We start from the raw sequence: 19,031 nt of genomic DNA, 5'->3' as shown, positions 1-19,031 counted from the left end.
TAAAGCAACCCGCGTATTTTGGGTGGTTGTCTTTTTTTCCTTTTGTCTAGACAACTTTCACCCCATCAAAATAATAGTTGAGCAGGCAGTCCTTTGTGTATGAATATATATTTTATTTCTAAATTGTAGACAAAATATTAAGTTGAATTTGAAAAAGATGAAAGTAAAACATTGTACAGTCCGTCAAATATAAGTTTTAAAATAATACGTTTGATAGCAGGGACGGATTTAGACATTTGTAAAGGGGAGAGGGGTGTCACATAATTGAAAAAGGAGCAAGCTAAGTTTGTGCAAGACAAATGAGCACTCAACACATTGTATTCACGGTTATATGGCGTCAGATATATGGTTAAGGACCACACAGACGTTGAGAGAGGAAACCCGCTGTCGCCACTACTCTTTTTGATAAGCAGCAAGGGGTCTTTTATATGCACCATCCCACAGTGTAGCACATACCACGGCCTTTGATATACCAGTCGTGGTGCACTGGCTGAAACGAGAAATAGCCCAATGGGTCCACCGACGGGGATCGATCCCACACCGACCGCGCATCGAGCGAGCGCTTTACCACTGGGCCTCTAGGTGCGAAAGGAATCCACATATATTCGTAATGAAGACGAGAAGAGACGCGTTTTCAGGACAGTTTACCACACCCCCATGTCCAGACTACGGTACGACCCTGCGTTTAATGGGAGCTGGTACAGGAAATAGGTACTGGGAGAAAAAAATTCGTCTAGTTTGTTGCTGCATACATTTGCATATATCAGAAAATATGCAGACTCGTCTTAATTGAACGCTATCAGCCTATTTGAAAAAATATTTTGTTAAAATAGAGTGGATTTAAAAAAAAAGAGTTGTTTTTGTTTAACGACACCACTCAAACACATTGATTTATTATTCATCGGCTATTCGATGTCAAACATTTGGTAATTTTGACAAGTAGTTGTTAGAGGAAACCCGCTACATTTTTTTTTCCTAATGCAGCAAGGGATCTTTTATATCGGATCCGCTTTCCCACAGACAGGAAAGCACATACCACGGCATTTGACCAGCACTGGTTGGAACCAGAAGAAAAACAAATCAGTTGAATGGATCCACCGAGGTGGTTCGATCCTGTGACGCTGGCACCTCAAGCGAGCACTCAACCGACACTTTACAAAAACCAAAAGTGTTACCATTTTATGAATTATTGATGTGGATGTAGCAATTTATGTGTGCGACTAGTTGTGGTCGAGGGCACTCTTAGATTTACGTCTAACTTTACTCGTAACTTACGTTTACACTTCTTTGTGAAATGCTCTTCAGTCGTATATTTACGTTTACATGCAAAACGTAGCTTACGATGTTTAGTGAAATTGGGTCCCGGCTGGAACGAGAATTAGCCCATTGGTCCCATCGACGCATCACGCTAGCTCTCTACCACTGGGCTACGTCGCGCCCTCAAAGTCCTCTATGTCGTGGTCGAAGGACTTGGCAATATTTAATAGGAGCCGCCATTTCATTTTCATTTCAACTTATTTTTTTACTTATATCCAATTAAGTTTCAAGCACGCTGTCCTGGACACACACCTCAGCTATCTGGGCTATGTGTCCAGGATAGTGGGTTAGTTGTTTAGTGAGAGAGAAGTGGGTGTAGTGGCCTTACACCTACCCATTGAGCCCTTAAGAACTCGCTCTTGGTTGGAGCCGGTATCGGGCTACGAACCCTATACCCACCAGCCTGTAGTCCGATGGCTTAACGACTGCACCACCGAAGCTGGTTAGGAGCCGTCAAAAACTTCACCAGTTTTACCAGGACAGGCTGTCCTAGGTTTTGAGTGGCGGGACGTAGTCCAGTGGTAAAAGTTTGTTTTATTTAACGACGCTAGTCCACTGGTAAAAGTTTGTTTTATTTAACGACGCTAGTCCAGTGGTAAAAGTTTGTTTTATTTAACGACGCTAGTCCAGTGGTAAAGCGCTCGCTTGGTGTGCGGTCGGTCTAGGTTTGATATCGGTCGGTGTCTCATTGAGCCATTCCCAATCTGGAGCTCCACGCGGTAAGACGTGTTTGTTTCGCGTGTGCACACTGCGCGTGCTTTCGTGTGCTCGACTTGGAGGTCCTTCATTTCGTTGTTTTTGTCAGCGAAATGAAGTTTTGTACTGGGATGTATGCGGCCATTGGAACTGATTGAACGCTGGAACGCTTCTCGTTTCGACAGCCTGCACCACCAGGTTGGATTCTTTGTTAGCGAGATTCATTGCCTCCACGTCATTTCTCCGGCTGACTGTCGACTTGGTTTTTTTCGTGACTCGTATGACGGCCATTCTGCAGAACGCCACGGTTGTTCGCGTTTAGTCTCTACATGTCCGAGCCTGTCCTAGCAGCACTGGAAGATTGACCGCCCCACTCTAAGAAGAAATAGGAAACGGGGTCGGCCCCTACTACTCTTTTTTTAGACTTTACCTTGCTTTATAGTGATACCATCTCGTATCCTCCGTAGTCGGGCCCGTCCGCACCACTATACCAAACCATGACGACTGGACTGTACCCTAGTCTGATACTCTCTCTCGTTCAGACGGATCCGGCTTCTCAAGATCTGTATTTCAGCACAGCACTACACCTTCAACGTCTTGACGGGATGCAACCCATCTCGTCCCTTTAAGCTGGCCTCAGACCACAATTAATTTCGCTATATATTTCTATATAGCCTTAGTGGCTATAACATTTTTATTAATATCAGCAGGCCCGTGAAGTTTTGTATGTACCTTTGCCTGCATGAGGGACACACACCCTGAAAAGGACAACCCCTGTTGTCCAGCTCTTTCTCCCAGCATATTGGTTTAAACAGACACACCCTCTAAACCAGGCCGGAGTACACCCATTTTACACAAAAAACACTACTTTTGCATGGGCCGGAATTACCACAAACAAGTCTTCAATGTCAACAAGTTACACATGTTTACAAACTACATGCTATCCCCTGTCACTTCAGTCAAACAGTTGCCACTTCATAGCTGTCTGCCATGAAATAATCACAGTCAAACAGCAGACTACTTGCGCGGTGAAACTTCCGGATTTTCGACAACCAAATGGGAAGATAACTGTAATCTGAGGCCAGCTGTGCACCCAAACGGCCTTAACGAGGCCACTCGCGTGGACATATCGATCGGACTTTAAACTTTTAGATCTGCGTTCAAACTTTTATGTCGAAATTACTTCTTTATTTTAAATATTATTAAATAGTCCGATCCTCTCTTCTTTCTCTTATTAAATTTTGGACTGTCCTTCTAAAATGCTCCATATTATATAAATATTCGGCCGAGCAGTCAATATTTTTTTATTTTTTTTATCTATTCTATTAACTTTTTTACTAATTGCTATTTTCAAAATTCTGCCCATTTTCAACCCCCCCCCCCCCCCCCCCCCCTCCATCCCGAGTCGGGCCACCGGTCTTATCGGAGGTCGGACTCGGGATGGGCGTGTTCGAAACCCTAGTGGTATATGGGCACGTTAAACTAGTTATCATCATCATCATCTCATTGAGCTATTTCTCGTTTAAGTCAGACTGAGACAGTGCACCACGACTGGTATATCAAAGGCCGTGATATGTGCTATCATGTCTGTGGGATGGTACATATCAAACCGGCCTCGGTGGCGTCGTGGTTAGGCCATCGGTCTACAGGTTGGTAGGTACTGGGTTCGGATCCCAGTCGAGGCATGGGATTTTTAATCCAAATACCGACTCCAAACCCTGAGTGAGTGCTCCGCAAGGCTCAGTGGGTAAGTGTAAACCACTTGCACCGATCAGTGATCCATAACTGGTTCAACAAAGGCCATGGTTTGTGCTATCCTGCCTATGGGAAGCGCAAATAAAAGATCCCTTGCTGCTAATTGGAAAGAGTAGCCCATGGCGACAGCAGGTTTCCTCTCAAAATCTGTGTGGTCCTTAACCATATGTCTGACGCCATATAACCGTAAATAAAATGTGTTGAGTACGTCGTTAAATAAAACATTTCTTTCTTTCTTTTTGGTACATATCAAAGATCCCTTGATACTAATGATTTTTTTTTAGCGTTTTCTCTCTAAGACTAATTATGTCAAAATTACCAAATGTTTGACATTCAATAGTCGATGATTTATAAATCAATATGCTCTAGAGGTGTCGTTAAACAAAAACAAACGTTAAACTTTACTGTCTTTGACATACCATTCGTGCTGCATTATCTGGAACAAAAGAGAACGTAAATTGGGCTTCCGACTGAAGTGGACTGTTTGACGAATGACACCACGCTCTAGACAATGTGTGTTGCTTTCTACGGCACGTAGCAATGGTTTCAAAACATTGTGGTGTTTTAGTCGAGTGTATTTTCCCCCAATCTTTATCCATTTTGATCTGGCATCAGACATTTTAAAGTAAAGGATCAAGTAATCGGCTTGTAGTAATAACACTAAGAGATCCGATCAAAGAGTCTGTAGACGAAATACTGTTTTCTCAAGGTCTTGTCTATCCCAGTCTGAAACACGTCCGGATTAAAAACACAAATTCTACATGTAGTTCTTACCATGATAAAGAATTGATATAAGTTACAATTTTATGGCATTAGAATATCAAATTAAGCTGCGCTGTGTGGAAATATTGAATTATCTACTTATCTTTTGTTTCTGTTATTTGTCAGCTAACACGATTTATGTTATGAAAAAAGCAATGAAAATAGTATCTTTGTAAATATTTAGTTTAGAAAATTGTTGTACAAAGCTGTGGTACAATAGTCAGCAGAAAATCTACAATAATTATTAAATGTGTTATTAATTATTATATAAGTTGGGTTGGATTAGGACTATATCTACATGTCCCTTTAGCGGTTTATTATTGTTTATTATTATTTATTATTATTATTATTATGTTATTTCGTACGTCACCTTTGGTTTAGATCTACGATTATCAAGATAGTAATAACTAATAATGTTGATGTTTATCATTTTAAAACAAAGACAGTGGCTAATTATTATAATACAATTTATCATTACAAAGGAAAAGCAATGACTAATTATTATGATAGGATTTGCCTTTGGATCTATAAGGAAAAAGCAGTAGTTAGTTATTACACTATGAAATTTATATGCTTAGTATGGAACCTTTGTATCATATATAACAGTGTTTACCCAGTGAAAACTTTATATTGTTTCACAATTCAAATGATAAAAAACCCCAGTGAAACATTACCATGACTAAAAATGCACATAAATACAAACCAGACAGGTACTATTGTCATTTGCAGGATATGGTGAGACCACAAACATACGGCCGTGCATACATTCATAACACGTGTTGTTCGATATTTGAAGCTAATTTCGTGATGGGACGTTTTCAAAATGTAGAGGCCTTGTCACCAAGGTCTGCGTTCCAGACAATAAACGAGTATTTGTATTTTATCCTTTGAAGCTTGAGTGGTCACGTGAACACATCACCTGGACTGCACGAGACTGGCTAAACGTGATGGATATAGGCGCAGTATATTCATTGTTTGGGATGGACTAAGAAATGAAGAAGAAAACAACTAACCCTGACATCTATGTTCTTAAAGAGAGAACTATGACAGGCATACAAGGATGTAAGTCTATCCATTGTACGAGGTTTTATGCTGGAGACATTGGTGATTATTTCATTCTGATGTATGGCAAACATGTACCTCAATCGGGAAACAATCAAGCGTATGTATTGGGCGACTCATTCTCCACATTTCAATCCGATAGAACATGCTTGATAAGTAGTGACCTTGCGGATTACCGTCTTGTACAGACACGAATCCTCTAGGTTTCGTGTTTATAAGACCATTAAACCGCTGACCATGCTTTGAACGTTAGATTCCTTTTTGTTTTGCATTACATTAATTTTTATGTACTATAAACAGAAGTGACATGTTCAGGAAGTCGAGCGCTCTCGATCTATTTGACTGGTACATTCGTCTTCTATCACATCACATTAAGCTATCATTAGGCGTAAAACTGGTCTAGTGGACGACTGCGATCACTTGCACTCCTGAACATGCCCTAGGACGGCCAGAAACGTGTAGGATAATTTCCACAATTGATACTTAAGCAAAACATAGCAAGTATTGTGTAGGTTTCTTTACACTGCCTACTAGTATTAACTAAGACCAGTGACAGTCAAATTTAGACTTAAAGCGTTAATGAAGTCTTGCCTATAATTGTTGCTAATCCAATATATATATATATATATATATATATATATATATATATATATATATATATATATATATATATATATAGCCCATGGTTTGGCGACAGCGAGTTTTCTCTAACGTTGTCTATGTGGTCCATGGCAATATTTCCGACGCCATATAACCGTACATATAAATGTGTTGAGTGCGTCATCAAATAATGCATTCCTTCCTTCCTGATTGAAGAGTGGAATGTGATGGATCAGTCAAGATTCAGAGACTTATTGGTGACAGTGACTGTCAAGCTTTTGAGACCTTGTGGCTAACGATACTGGGGGTACTGACGAAACGTGGATTATTTCTATATAATGTTTAATTAGGTGGTTTGCGTGTAAACAATTCCTTTAAACTAACTAGTGTTTGTTTAGACTTTATTAGTTTTTTAAACACGGGTCGCCAGAGTGTTTGTTAAGACCTCACTAAAATGTTTTAAGCACGGGTCGCCGGAGTGTTTGTTCAGACTTCACTAAAATGTTTTAAGCACGGGTCGCCGGAGTGTTTGTTCAGACTTCACTAAAATGTCATAAGCACGGGTCCCAAGAGTGTTTGTTCAGACTTCACTAGTTTTATAAGCAATGGGCCCCAGAGTGTTTGTTCAGACTTCACTAGTTTTATAAGCAATGGGCCCCAGAGTGTTTGTTCAGACCATTAATGCCATATGCGTGCCAGTTATTTTAACCTCACCGTTACCTATTAATATCTGTATAAATAAAGTAGGTTACTCACTAGGAATACGGAAAAAAGCTGATGACCCTAGAGCAGGGAAGCCATATATCATTTCTTTAAGTCGAACAGGTTTTTAGTGCCAAATTGTCGTAAAATTGTCTTAGTACTCGCAATGGAAACGCTAAACGGCTATTTATTATCGGAATGGAACACGAATAAAACTATATTATAGACAAAAAAGATTACCGCTTCGTAACGTAATTAGCTTTATATTTCTAGAGGGAAACGTTATGCGGTAGTAAAGCGAGACGGTATAAAGATGATGCCGCGGCGCGGAGTTCGGGATCTGAAGCTGCGTTATTGATAGAAGACGTTATTGATTACGGATCTACACCAAGTTGAAGCCAGTCAAGTAGTGAACACGTTTACCAGTTCGCCGAGTCGATAAACTTTCTTCCCCGCACAAGTAGCGACAATTGCAGAAGTGATCTGATTGAATGTAACATACATATATACATAGTTCCGTCTCCACAGGACTCTTGACATTTAGGGTATGTCGAGTAAACACAGAATTACCACATAATGGCGGGACGGAATTAAGTTCGTGTTATGTTCGATGGTAGCCAAGACAAGTGTTTATACGTCTATGCGAGTTTTAGCCAAGATGTCCGTCAAAGGAACGCGAACCGTCATGTTCTCACAATGTTTCCATGGAAACTATAATTACAGCACATTCTTGGAAAAAATCTTTATATACCCATCAAGAGTTCATTTATGTACGCGCGCACTTACGTTGTTGAGTCGCATTTAGTTGATGTGTGTTATAGGATAGATGCATTAGCAAACAAAATCTTGGGGAAGGACAAATTATAACAGAATAGAGCCAATCACAATAGCACCTAATTCTGGTCCCAGACCGGTTATTGTATGAAGTGGTCACAAAAATAGAACAGTTGTACTTTTACGACCTCAAAAGGAAAGTACGTTTTTGAAACAACTGACAAAATGTCTAAATCTACTCACCGCTTGTACACCAAAACAATACAAACTTTTAAAAGCAAGTATCATAAAACTAATGATAATTACAAATCTTCCTTTAGCATATTCAATGCGATACTCTCTCTGCACAAGACTACTTTGAAAACTCAGACCCTAGTTTCATCCTCTAAAAAGGGACACTATAAGTTTAGTTAATCTACATTTAGTTAGTTTATGATGTTTAAATGATGAAATATCATCTCAAATTAACTACAGCTTGTCTCGATAATCATTTGTTCTCAGACGAACGTGCGTTTTTACAATTATTAAAAATGCATTTTGGGGCACTACAAAAACATGGACGACCAGAATCACTTCAGAATATTTTTTTTGCGAGGGGACCAAGAACAAAAGGGCAAATGGGCTACATCCTGAAAGGGGCATCGCCAATAATCATTTAACATTCGTTAAATAAACAAATTGTTAATAAAGGGGAGTGTTGTAGAATTTAAGGGGGGTGGGGGGTGGGGGGGGGGTAAATCCGTTTGGTCAGCACTTTGGGTCCGCCCTCAGTTTACCTAGGAGAGCCGATTTTGACCACGATATATGAGACATGTTCAGCAGGGCGATGGATCGTGGTCGCTCGCTAGACTGGTTTTTGCGTCTAACGTTATATGCATTTGATGTAATAGATGAACGATGGTACCAGTCAAATTAACCGCCAGAGCTTGGCTTCCTGAACAGGCCATTTGTTCCGCTGTATTGCGTGCGTCAGTACAAATGTCAAATACGTGTACGTGTGTGTACGTGTGTGTGTGTGTGTGTGTGTATGTGTGTGTGTATGTGTGGGTATGTGTGTGTGTGTGTATGTGTGTGTGTGTGTGTATGTGTGTGTATGTGTATGTATGTGTGTGTATGTGTGTGTATGTGTGTGTGTGTGTGTGTATGTGTGTGTGTGTGTGTGTGTGTGTGTGTGTGTATGTGTGTGTATGTATGTGTGTGTATGTGTGTGTATGTGTATGTACGTGTGTGTGTATGTGTGTGTGTATGTGTGTATGTATGTATGTGTGTTGTGACGGAACATGCTCTTAATTTTGTTTTCGCCTGTGGCGATATTAATTGTTTTAGAAGGCCGTGTGCAGTTCCAAATGCACTTAGCCCAGATGGGCAATTTGTTACGTAATGCCTTATCGCGATCTGGCATTCTAATACACACCCAGCCCAGGTGCGGAGCCATGTGGCCAGTAGTTACGTAATACCTCCGCGAGTGCGGTTTTTACAACCGTGATTTGGCGACTTAGCGTCATTGAGTCTGGCGATATAAGAGAAAGATATGCCGTCTTGGTCGCTGTGGAAATTCAGATAATACGTGAGGTACCGCCTTGTACCCCCAGGCGATATTCGCTGTCTCTGAGAGTTTTGAATAAATAGCTAGGGTTTAGAGATATCTGGGACAACTAGGAAGGCTCCAGGGGATCACGGACGTCGTCCACTGAACGATCTATATTAGTTCAGACGGGACTTTGGTAAATATATATTTTCTGCTCTGTGTATAACCTTGATGTGATTGATGTGACTTTAAATATTTTAATACTGTATTATACCAATATTATTTAGACGATGCTGCCGGTCATCTGACGCAGTATTCTGTAGGCTCACCGTTCTGATATATATATATAAAGCTTAGCCAGTCATCCTAGAGGACCTAGGTAAACTGTAGGTTATTGTCTTTATTGTGATAGGTACCAGTATTAATTTTGTATTACAAGGTTATTGAATGAGTAGTTAGGGTTAATTAAAAATTAACCAGTTAGGAATAGTGTTGTAATTCCTTTATTAATTAAGTTCCCCTGGAAGCGTTTCTCCATTATCGCACATGTGTGTGTGTTGGCGTTTCTCAATTATCACACGTGTGGGTGTTGTGTCACGGTGAAGTGATTAGCATATTGTGTAAACTAGACACCTAGAGATTAACTAATTAAGTGATCAGTTCTGGGTTGTTATTATTGTTGTTATTAATTAACTACTGCGGCAGTACATTTGTCAGCGTAGGTTAATACAGATTCCAAAGTGTATTGTGTTTTTGTTGTGTTTTGTAGTGAACTAAACGTGCTATAATAATATATACTTTATATAAGATCTTATCTCTGATCATACCTAGACGAGCCATACTAGGGTTTAACCGTTAACCGTTACAGAGAGATCTAATAGATATACAGTTAGGAGAGATATTTGGATAAGCGTGTTTCATCCAGTTACGGGTATTATAGGATCCCCGTGACATGTGTGTATGTGTGTATGTGTGTGTGTGTGTGTGTCTGTGTGTGTGTCTGTGTGTGTGTGTGTGTCTTTGTGTGTGTGTGTGTGTCTGTGTCTGTGTGTGTGTCTGTGTGTGTGTGTGTATGTGTGTCTGTGTTTGTGTGTGTGTGTGTGTTTGTGTGTGTGTGTATGTGTGTATGTGTGTTTGTGTGTGTATGTGTCTGTGTGTGTGTGTCTGTGTGTGTATGTGTGTCTGTATGTCTGTGTGTGTGTGTGTGTGTGTGTGTTAGTGTGTGTGTGTGTGTGTGTGTGTGTGTGTGTGTGTGGTAGGGATGGAGGATTATTTTAGGTTTTTTGTTTACAACTTCCAGTGGCGGATCTAAGGGGGTGCATGGGTCCGGGCCTCCCTCAATTTGCGACAGTTATATTTGTTAATTGTTTACACTGGAGAATTCGAGGAATCCCTTCGGTAACGTGTGTGGCGTTCGGTCACATGTCGTTGGGTCGCTAAATAGATTTTCTGAATCCGCCACTGACTTCTTTAAACAAAGAGACATCGTAATTCACACACGGATGCGCATAGAATAATGTTTCGAACAACAATATCGCAAGTATTTTACAGAACTATTGTACATCCTATTTTGATTTTATGGTTGAAGTACCTTTGAAACAACACATCAAGAAAAAGCTAGAACAACATGCAAAATGGCATAACGATCGCTCAACGGGGTTGTCGAAACTAAATGGTATTTAACAAGACCAAATCGTAATTAACCAAGTCAAATGATATTTCATGAATCTAAATGGTATTTAATGAGGCTAATGTGGCTAAACGGTTTTTAACTAGATTAATTTGTAATGAACAAGACAAAATTGTGTACGGTTCGAGAATTAGTATTGAACAAACGAGAGTAAATGATACTTAACAAAAGTGAATGCTTTTGAAGGAGACTGAATTATTCTTAACGAGACTAGATGGTAGTGACCGAGACTAAATCATACTGAAAAAGACTAAGCGATAACGGACAACTCTAAATAACACTGAACGGAACTTGGTGATTCTGAAGCAGACTACGTCTTTCTGAACAACACTAAATTGTACTGTTCACTGACTATTACACATGATGCAGAAGAAGTTTGTGTTTTTTAACGACACTACTAGAGTGCATTGATTAATCAATCATAGGCTATTGGCAAGTTTGGTTTGTTTAACGACACCATTAGAGCACATTGGTTTTTTAATCATCGGCTATTGGATGTGAAACATTTGGTAATACTGACATATGGTCTTAGAAAGGAAACCCACTACATGTTTCCATTAGTAGCAAGGGATCTTTTATAGGTAGATATCTTTATTTCTTTATTTATGTCTAACCTCATATACAACATAATTACATTTAAAATAAACATATAAAGTACATAAGCCATTCGATGGGGAATTATGAGAGACGATATATACAATAAACAAATATTCACATTTAAAAACCAAAGATATTAATACTAATATATAGAGGCTATTTCATGGGGGTTTTTCGAATACGATTTTTATGTCAACGAGTGATGTGTGAAAACCATATGTTCACGAATTGCGAAGTTTTTGAAGCAATGAGTGAAAATATGGTTTTCACACATCACGAGATGACATAAAACTCGTATTCGGAAAAAAACACCATGAAATGGTCTATTTATTATATACATCTTTACTAATTTTTGACAATATCTTTCGCTTTTTGGTAATATCTTTCGCTTATCCTGTCGAAAATACGTAACGCAATGATATATTTCTTCCTATGGAACTTTTCCAGAAAATTTACTTGACCATAGACTTTTAAAAAGAAATTTGAATAAAAATTATCTTTGTTAACATTTATTTAACAATACTGCGGTGCAAACATACCTGACGAAGCGATCCTCCAAAAACTCCCACAAAAACAACACGAATCGAATGCCGTTAAATTCTGACACTTATACTCAATAACACTACATTGTGTCATCATTATTTAGCTTCGTATTCAATTCGTTTTAGACATTTTATCGTAATTGCACTTCTTATCCCTTTTTAATAGGCACAGTTGTTTAAATTACGTTTTTTAATTTTTCAAATACGATCAGATGCGCTGGTAATCATTAAACTTAAATACGAAGAAACGAGACAGAGGGAGATAATTTAATTATGCCCTTTTACAAAAAAGTAAATACAATTTCTATATTTTCACTGTAGCTAAAATACAGTGAAAATATGACTTTTCACCGGATACGACTTGTATGGTTTCCGTAGATCTATATATTTCATTGCTATGTATATAATAAATGTACATATGGGTACGTTATCATAATATTAAAATAAGTTTTTGACATTAGATGTTATACCACGGCCTTTGATATACCAGTCGTGGTGCACTGGCCGGGACGAGAAATAGCTCAATGGAGATCGAACATCAAGCGAGCGCTTTTCTACTGGTCTACGTCTCGCCCCTTCGGCTATTGGATGTCGAACATTTGCTAATTATGGCTGTAGTCATCAGAGAAAACCTGCTACTTTTTTCAGTTAATAGCAAGGGATCTTTATATGCACTATCCGACAGGCACGATAACACATACCACGGCCTTTGATACGTCAGCCGTGGTGCAATGGCTGGAATGAGTATAAGTAGAGTAAAGTAAAGTATGTTTTATTTAACGACGCCTCTAAAGCACATTGATTTTTTTCTTATCATCGGCTATTGGATGAGTGTAAATGATAGAGAGTCGCCGAACCATACAAAAACAAAATGAATATTTGCTTTACGAACCCTCGGAACATTTTAAAACTACGGATATTCGAAAGTTTGTTTTGTTTAACGACACCACGGGAGCAAATTGATTTATTAATTATCAGCTATTGGGTATCAAACATTTGGTAATTTGGACATATAGTCTTAGAGAGGAAACCCGCTACATTTTTCCATTAGTAATAAGGCTATTGGATATCGAACATTTGGTAAGTTTGGCTCATAGTCATCAAAGGGAACTTGCTACATTTTTCCATTAGTAGCAAGGAATCTTTTATATGTACCATCACACATCCAGGATAGCTCATACCACGGCCTTTGATATACCAGTCTTGGTGCACTGTTTGGGACGAGAAATATCCCACTGGGCCCCCAAACCGACCGCGCATAAAGCGAGCCCTTTACTAATGGGCTACGTCCCGCCTCTGAACCATACAAAAACAACATTAATGTTTGCTTTACGAACCCTCAGCATATTTTAAAAGGACGGATATTTGAAAGTTAAAGTTTGTTTTATATAACGACACCACTAGAGCACATTGATTTATTAATCATCGGCTATAGGATGTCATATATTTGGTAATTTTTATATATAATCTTAGAAAGAAACCCCGCTACATTTAGTGTATTAGTAGCAAGGGATCTTTTATATGCACCATCCCATAGATAGGATAGCACATAGCACGGACTTTGATATACCAGTCGTGGCCAGTGACTGGGACGAGAAATAGTCGACGAGGATCGATCCTAAACCTACCGCACATCAAGCGAGCGCTTTACTACTGGGCTACGACCCGCTCCACGGTTGTTTGAAGTCTGACGTATGGTTATTTCGACACTTGAGAGAGAGAGAGAGAGAGAGAGAGAGAGAGAGAGAGAGAGAGAGAGAGAGAGAGAGAGAGAGAGAGAGAGAGAGAGAGAGAGCACATTTCCTGTTCCTACCGAGCAAGGGATCTGTAATATGCACTTACAATAGACAGGACAGTACACACCACAGTCATTGACGTAAAGGTCATGAGGACCGTCTGAGATATGAAAAAAACCCATAGAGGGCGAACCACTCTGAATATCGAAATTCTGTTGGCTATGACTCAGTAAGCATTTCCAGTGACTCTTGATACGGTTGATTTTGCTATCAATAATTACAACCCCTAACCCCCCTTTCGCCCCCCCCCAAAAAAAAAAAGAAAAAAAGAAGAAAAAAGAAAAAAAAAAAAACCCCAAACAAACAGAACAAACAAAACACAAACCCAAAACAAACAAACCCCCCCCCCCCCAAACAACAACAACATGTTTGTTTTACTCCATGTGAAGTTAGGTCAGTGTGTCGTGTGTCGTTAACGCATGCTACATTAGTTTTTACGCTGTATATTAAATCGAACGGCCACTTTGGGATCCACTCAAAACAGTATCCTTGGCTCCTTGTCGATAATTGAAGAAAATTACACATGGTCATCACAAAGAAGAAGAAGACGAAATTACCTCATTGTTTTCAAATTTATAAGCAAATAGTTTTAATATATGTGCCGAATCTACTAGTATGGTAACTGAATAAGCTATGTAAAGCCAACCCAGATCGACAGTTTCATCAGCCATGATTAGATAAATCAAGTCAGACGGTTTTTCTCTTTCCAATAGTTTAATATTGTATGTATCCCGAAAATTTAAATGTGGTGGCCTTACATTGGCCAAAATACAACTGCCATATAAAATGCCAAATCTGGTTAGCCGAGACTATAAACAAGGCCGCCATTTAGATGTACATATAATCATTTTTATGTTAAGAGAGCAAAGCTAGGCGCCTCCATCGCTGTTGTATTTTTTGAATCCATCTTTGTGCGCAATATATAGCGCGATATTTTTACGGTAGTCGACTGGACCTAGACGCAGAAAGATCTTTGCGAAGTTCGGCATCGGGTAATTACAAAGAAGGATGTTGGCAGTACAAATCAACAGAAGTGAAGCGGTCAGAACGATAGGGATCTGTTAAAACGGGCTAGTGTATTATATTATAGATGCCCGTAAAAGGAAATACCTGAAATAATTTCTATTATTATTTAGAAACTGATGTGCAACAAAACTGCGGTACCTTGTAATCATCGACTGTTATATCTCATCCATACGGGATCTGTATTCTAGAGACGAAACCTATTGAGGATTACTCGCAATTAGCAGAAAAGTGTAAATTATACATTCCTACAAAGAGGACATAACATACCACAGCCCTTTATATATTAGTTGTGAAGCAAAGGTTGAAACGGAAATGATTTAATGGGTCCCTCGACGATGGCACCCCAGGCATGCGCACTACCTCTGATTCACATTCCATTCCATCCATATTAATTAATATCTCGAACGTTCTCTAGCCCTGCCATGTCTAGAAAAAAATCGAGCTAATTAGTAGTATCTTAAAGTGACAGACCCTAGTTTAAAAATAAATAAATAGAACGGCGTATTTTTCATTATTAGAGTCGTTTTTTATAATTGGAATCAGAAATAACTTAAGATCTTATTGTTTAAAGGGACATTCCTGAGTTTATTGCAATTTTTAAGATGTTATCGACTAACAGCTACTTTTTAAAGATTGTAATTACATATGAAATATATTTTTTTCTGCATAAAATATTAGTGGCTGTATATTAAACGTGTTTCTGATCGTTCTAATATTTGTACTAGGTTAAATTTATTTTATTTGTAGACAAAATCCAGTTTGGGCTTCTTACAAACATTAAGACGACCAGAAATTCATTGAATATACAGACACTGATATTCTAAACAAGAAAATATATTTAATATGTAAGTTTAGTCGTAGAAATATTTTATTAGTCGGAAACATCTTACAATTATTGAATGCAGCAAACGCAGGAATGTCCCTTTAAGTTATTCATTTCCCTGCATTTTAACTGTTTCTGGTCATTCTAGTGTTTCTAATACCACGAAAAACATTTTTGTCATATTTGTTTAAAACGCACCTATGTCTGTCAAGTAATGGTTATTGAGGCGAGATCAATTCTATTTTTAAAGAGTAGTTGGCCGTTTTAATGCCACAGACTCTTTGTTTCGCTCTGTTGTAACTTTACCAAAATGTGTTACACGTTTGTAGATTAATCAAACTTAGTGATGATGATGATGATGATGATCACGGGCTGAAACTAGGGTCTGCCACTTTAATACTCGGTGCTACTTCAGACATAAGCACATAGGCGTCAGTTGGCAACTCCACAAGGATAGTGTGCTACCAAAACGAACACTATCGTTTGTTCTCATTAATATATTGATAAAAGTTAATTACCACACATGAAAGAATAAACTGCACTGGGGATGAGGAAAACACACAGACCGGCTCCCTTTGGAATTCTTTAATTTAATTACAGAAGACTGCAAATGAAAGGCGATTCAATTATATTCATAATTCAATTATGATATTGGAGTTTTTAGGCAATAAAGTATTAAATATAACTAAGCTGAGCCTATCCGTTTTTTGGATAATGCATTATACAGTCTAACAATAGGTACATTTTAAAATATTCATTACATGTGTATATGGTTGCATGAAGCTTGTTTGTTGTAGGCACGAACATAGAATTGCTCGGTAATACATGAAAAAAACCCGTTTGATGTAAATGTTAAATTTCATGGTTAAAAGTATTTTTATAATAAAAATATTTTCTTGAATTAAGCGAATTAAAATATCTGTATCTAAAATTACAAGTATATCTTATTTGCATTAATTAGACAGGAAAGGTTGGACGTAGCTAGGTGGTAAAGCGCTCACTTGATGCGCTTTCGGTCTAGGGACTATTTCTCGTTCCAGCCAATGCACCACGACTGGTACCTCAAAGGCCATTGTATATGCTACCCTGTCTGTGGGATGTTCATATAAAAGATCCCTTGTACTAATGGAAAAATGTAGCGGGTTTCTTCTCTAAGACTATATGTCAAAATCACCAAATGTTTCACATACAATAGCAGATGATTAATAAATCAATGTGTTCTAGTGGCGTCGTTAAACAAAAGAAACTTCAGTGTTTTTTATTTTATTAGAAATGATGTCATTTTCATTCCTAAAATATATAGATTCTGCAGAAACACAACTGTATTAATGACTATATTTGAACATGTAGAAATTCACGAAGGCAGTTATCGTAAATGATCAAACAGCCGATTCCCCTTTCAAACGACTGCCAAAATATACACAGCTGTGTTGATGAATGCCACCGATTACAAGTGGGAACATTCATTTCTGAAGCCTTTTAGCATCGGCATACACGCTACTTTGTCGACGAATGCCGAGGATCACAAGTCAAAACATCCATTACTGTCGCCTTTCGCATCAGTTGCATGATCAACAACGATAACGATTAAATGTTTAACGAGATCATTTTGATCAACAAATATTTCGACCTCAGCTCTGCACACCATAAATCAAGAAAGTGGGTTCTGTGTGAGACCCTCACTTCTTGAAAGTCATTGACAATAATCAATAATCATGCAACACAGTCATTGCAAAAGAAACTCTTGTTATTTGCTTCCGAAATAACAGTTTTTCCCAAGTTGGAGCCTTTGATTCACTTACGTCATAGTTTCCAAAGTCCTGTAATAGACTGTGTATTACCAGCTTTACTAATAGTCTTTGAGACTTCCATGTTGACTATTTGCTCTTCTCGGTGGAAAAAACCCTGGAATTTCTAGCTGGCTTGATTTTAATTTAGATCTGAGCTGCATGCCTATCTCAATCCAGGCATACAATTTCCTTAATGGAATGATCAGCAGCGCTATTTGCCCACCCCGTAGTGTAAATAATCTTAAGGAAAAGCTGGATCTGACATCACGCAAATGCTGTATTTAACATTAGTGGTAAAAAAAACCCCTCAAACACATTTTCTTGTAGACGAACGCATCACTGGATATTATGATTCAAAACACTTTATCTGTACCAAATCATTTGAAAAGAAAACATTCTTTCAGGTAAACATTTGACGAGAGATTTTAATACAAAACTGCATTTTCCGGCATTAGAACATATTCATTCCCACCACTTTAACAAAAGAAAAAATTATAGAAGAAAACGAACATAACCAAATAATTATTTTCAAGATGATAGTCCCAGCAATTATTTCAAAATTATTAGTCGCATGGCAATCATCTTGATATTGTTCTGAAGACATCTTGTCTTACTCGGGTTTAAAATTCAAACTTTAATTGTTGAATATATTAACTGAATGTTCTTCGCTAACTAACTTCCTTGGCCATTTCAAAGTTCTATGCATTTGTATATGTTACAGATAACGTGCAAACTCAATCACTCTACATAATGTCAGAATATTCCGGCAATCACTAAAGTGCTTCATTCAATGAAGTAATTTGCAAATTGCCTTGCCTAAATAATTTTGACAAACTACAAATTGCCTGACTGTTCTGGATAAATGTCGAACGCGTTACCTAAAAAGAAAGATCTAAAAACCATAACATGTTTTGTAGCTATAAGTTGTAAGACATCAAAGTGATCAAAGTAAAACTATATACATTTTACGGTATTGACTGGATCCATAATTTAATAATTTTGCCATGCACCAGAAGCCAGGATTAAAGGTAATGCAAATGTTATAACCGGTTCTGTTCAAAAGCCTTTAATTAATCAACTGGAAGCCATAGTTGTACTCAGTAGTCTTTGTTTTAATTTGTTTTTATTTTGTTGTTGTTGTTGTTGTTGTTACTGTTGCTGCCACTGCTATTTTTGCTGTTGCCGTTTTGTGTGTGTGTGTGTGGGGGGGGGGGGGGGTCTTTTTTGTGGTGGGGGTACATCTAAATATGAAGCATGACAAGTCGATTCTGAATTAGGCACAGGAAATAAAAATTGTTATTTGCAAAGAAGGCTGATGATGCCACGTCAGTGTGGTTGACTAGAGAAGGATATTTACATTTGATGGATGAGCGGAATAAAGTTTATTCATTGAACGTAAAACCGACAGATAGCAGGGGTCGAAATTGGCTGAAATTCTTGACGGATAGTCGGCCCGACATGCTACACATTGTACCGGACCGAATGAAAACATGCCGGACCACACATGACAATAGCGTATAAAGGTAGACTAATTTCCAGTCCGGCGGAACGGCAGGCAAAATAGATAATAC

This window comes from Gigantopelta aegis, chromosome 9 (genome assembly GCF_016097555.1).
Source record: "Gigantopelta aegis isolate Gae_Host chromosome 9, Gae_host_genome, whole genome shotgun sequence".
NCBI classification, from domain to species: Eukaryota; Metazoa; Mollusca; class Gastropoda; order Neomphalida; family Peltospiridae; genus Gigantopelta; species Gigantopelta aegis.
Note: the sequence above shows the minus strand (reverse complement) of the source record.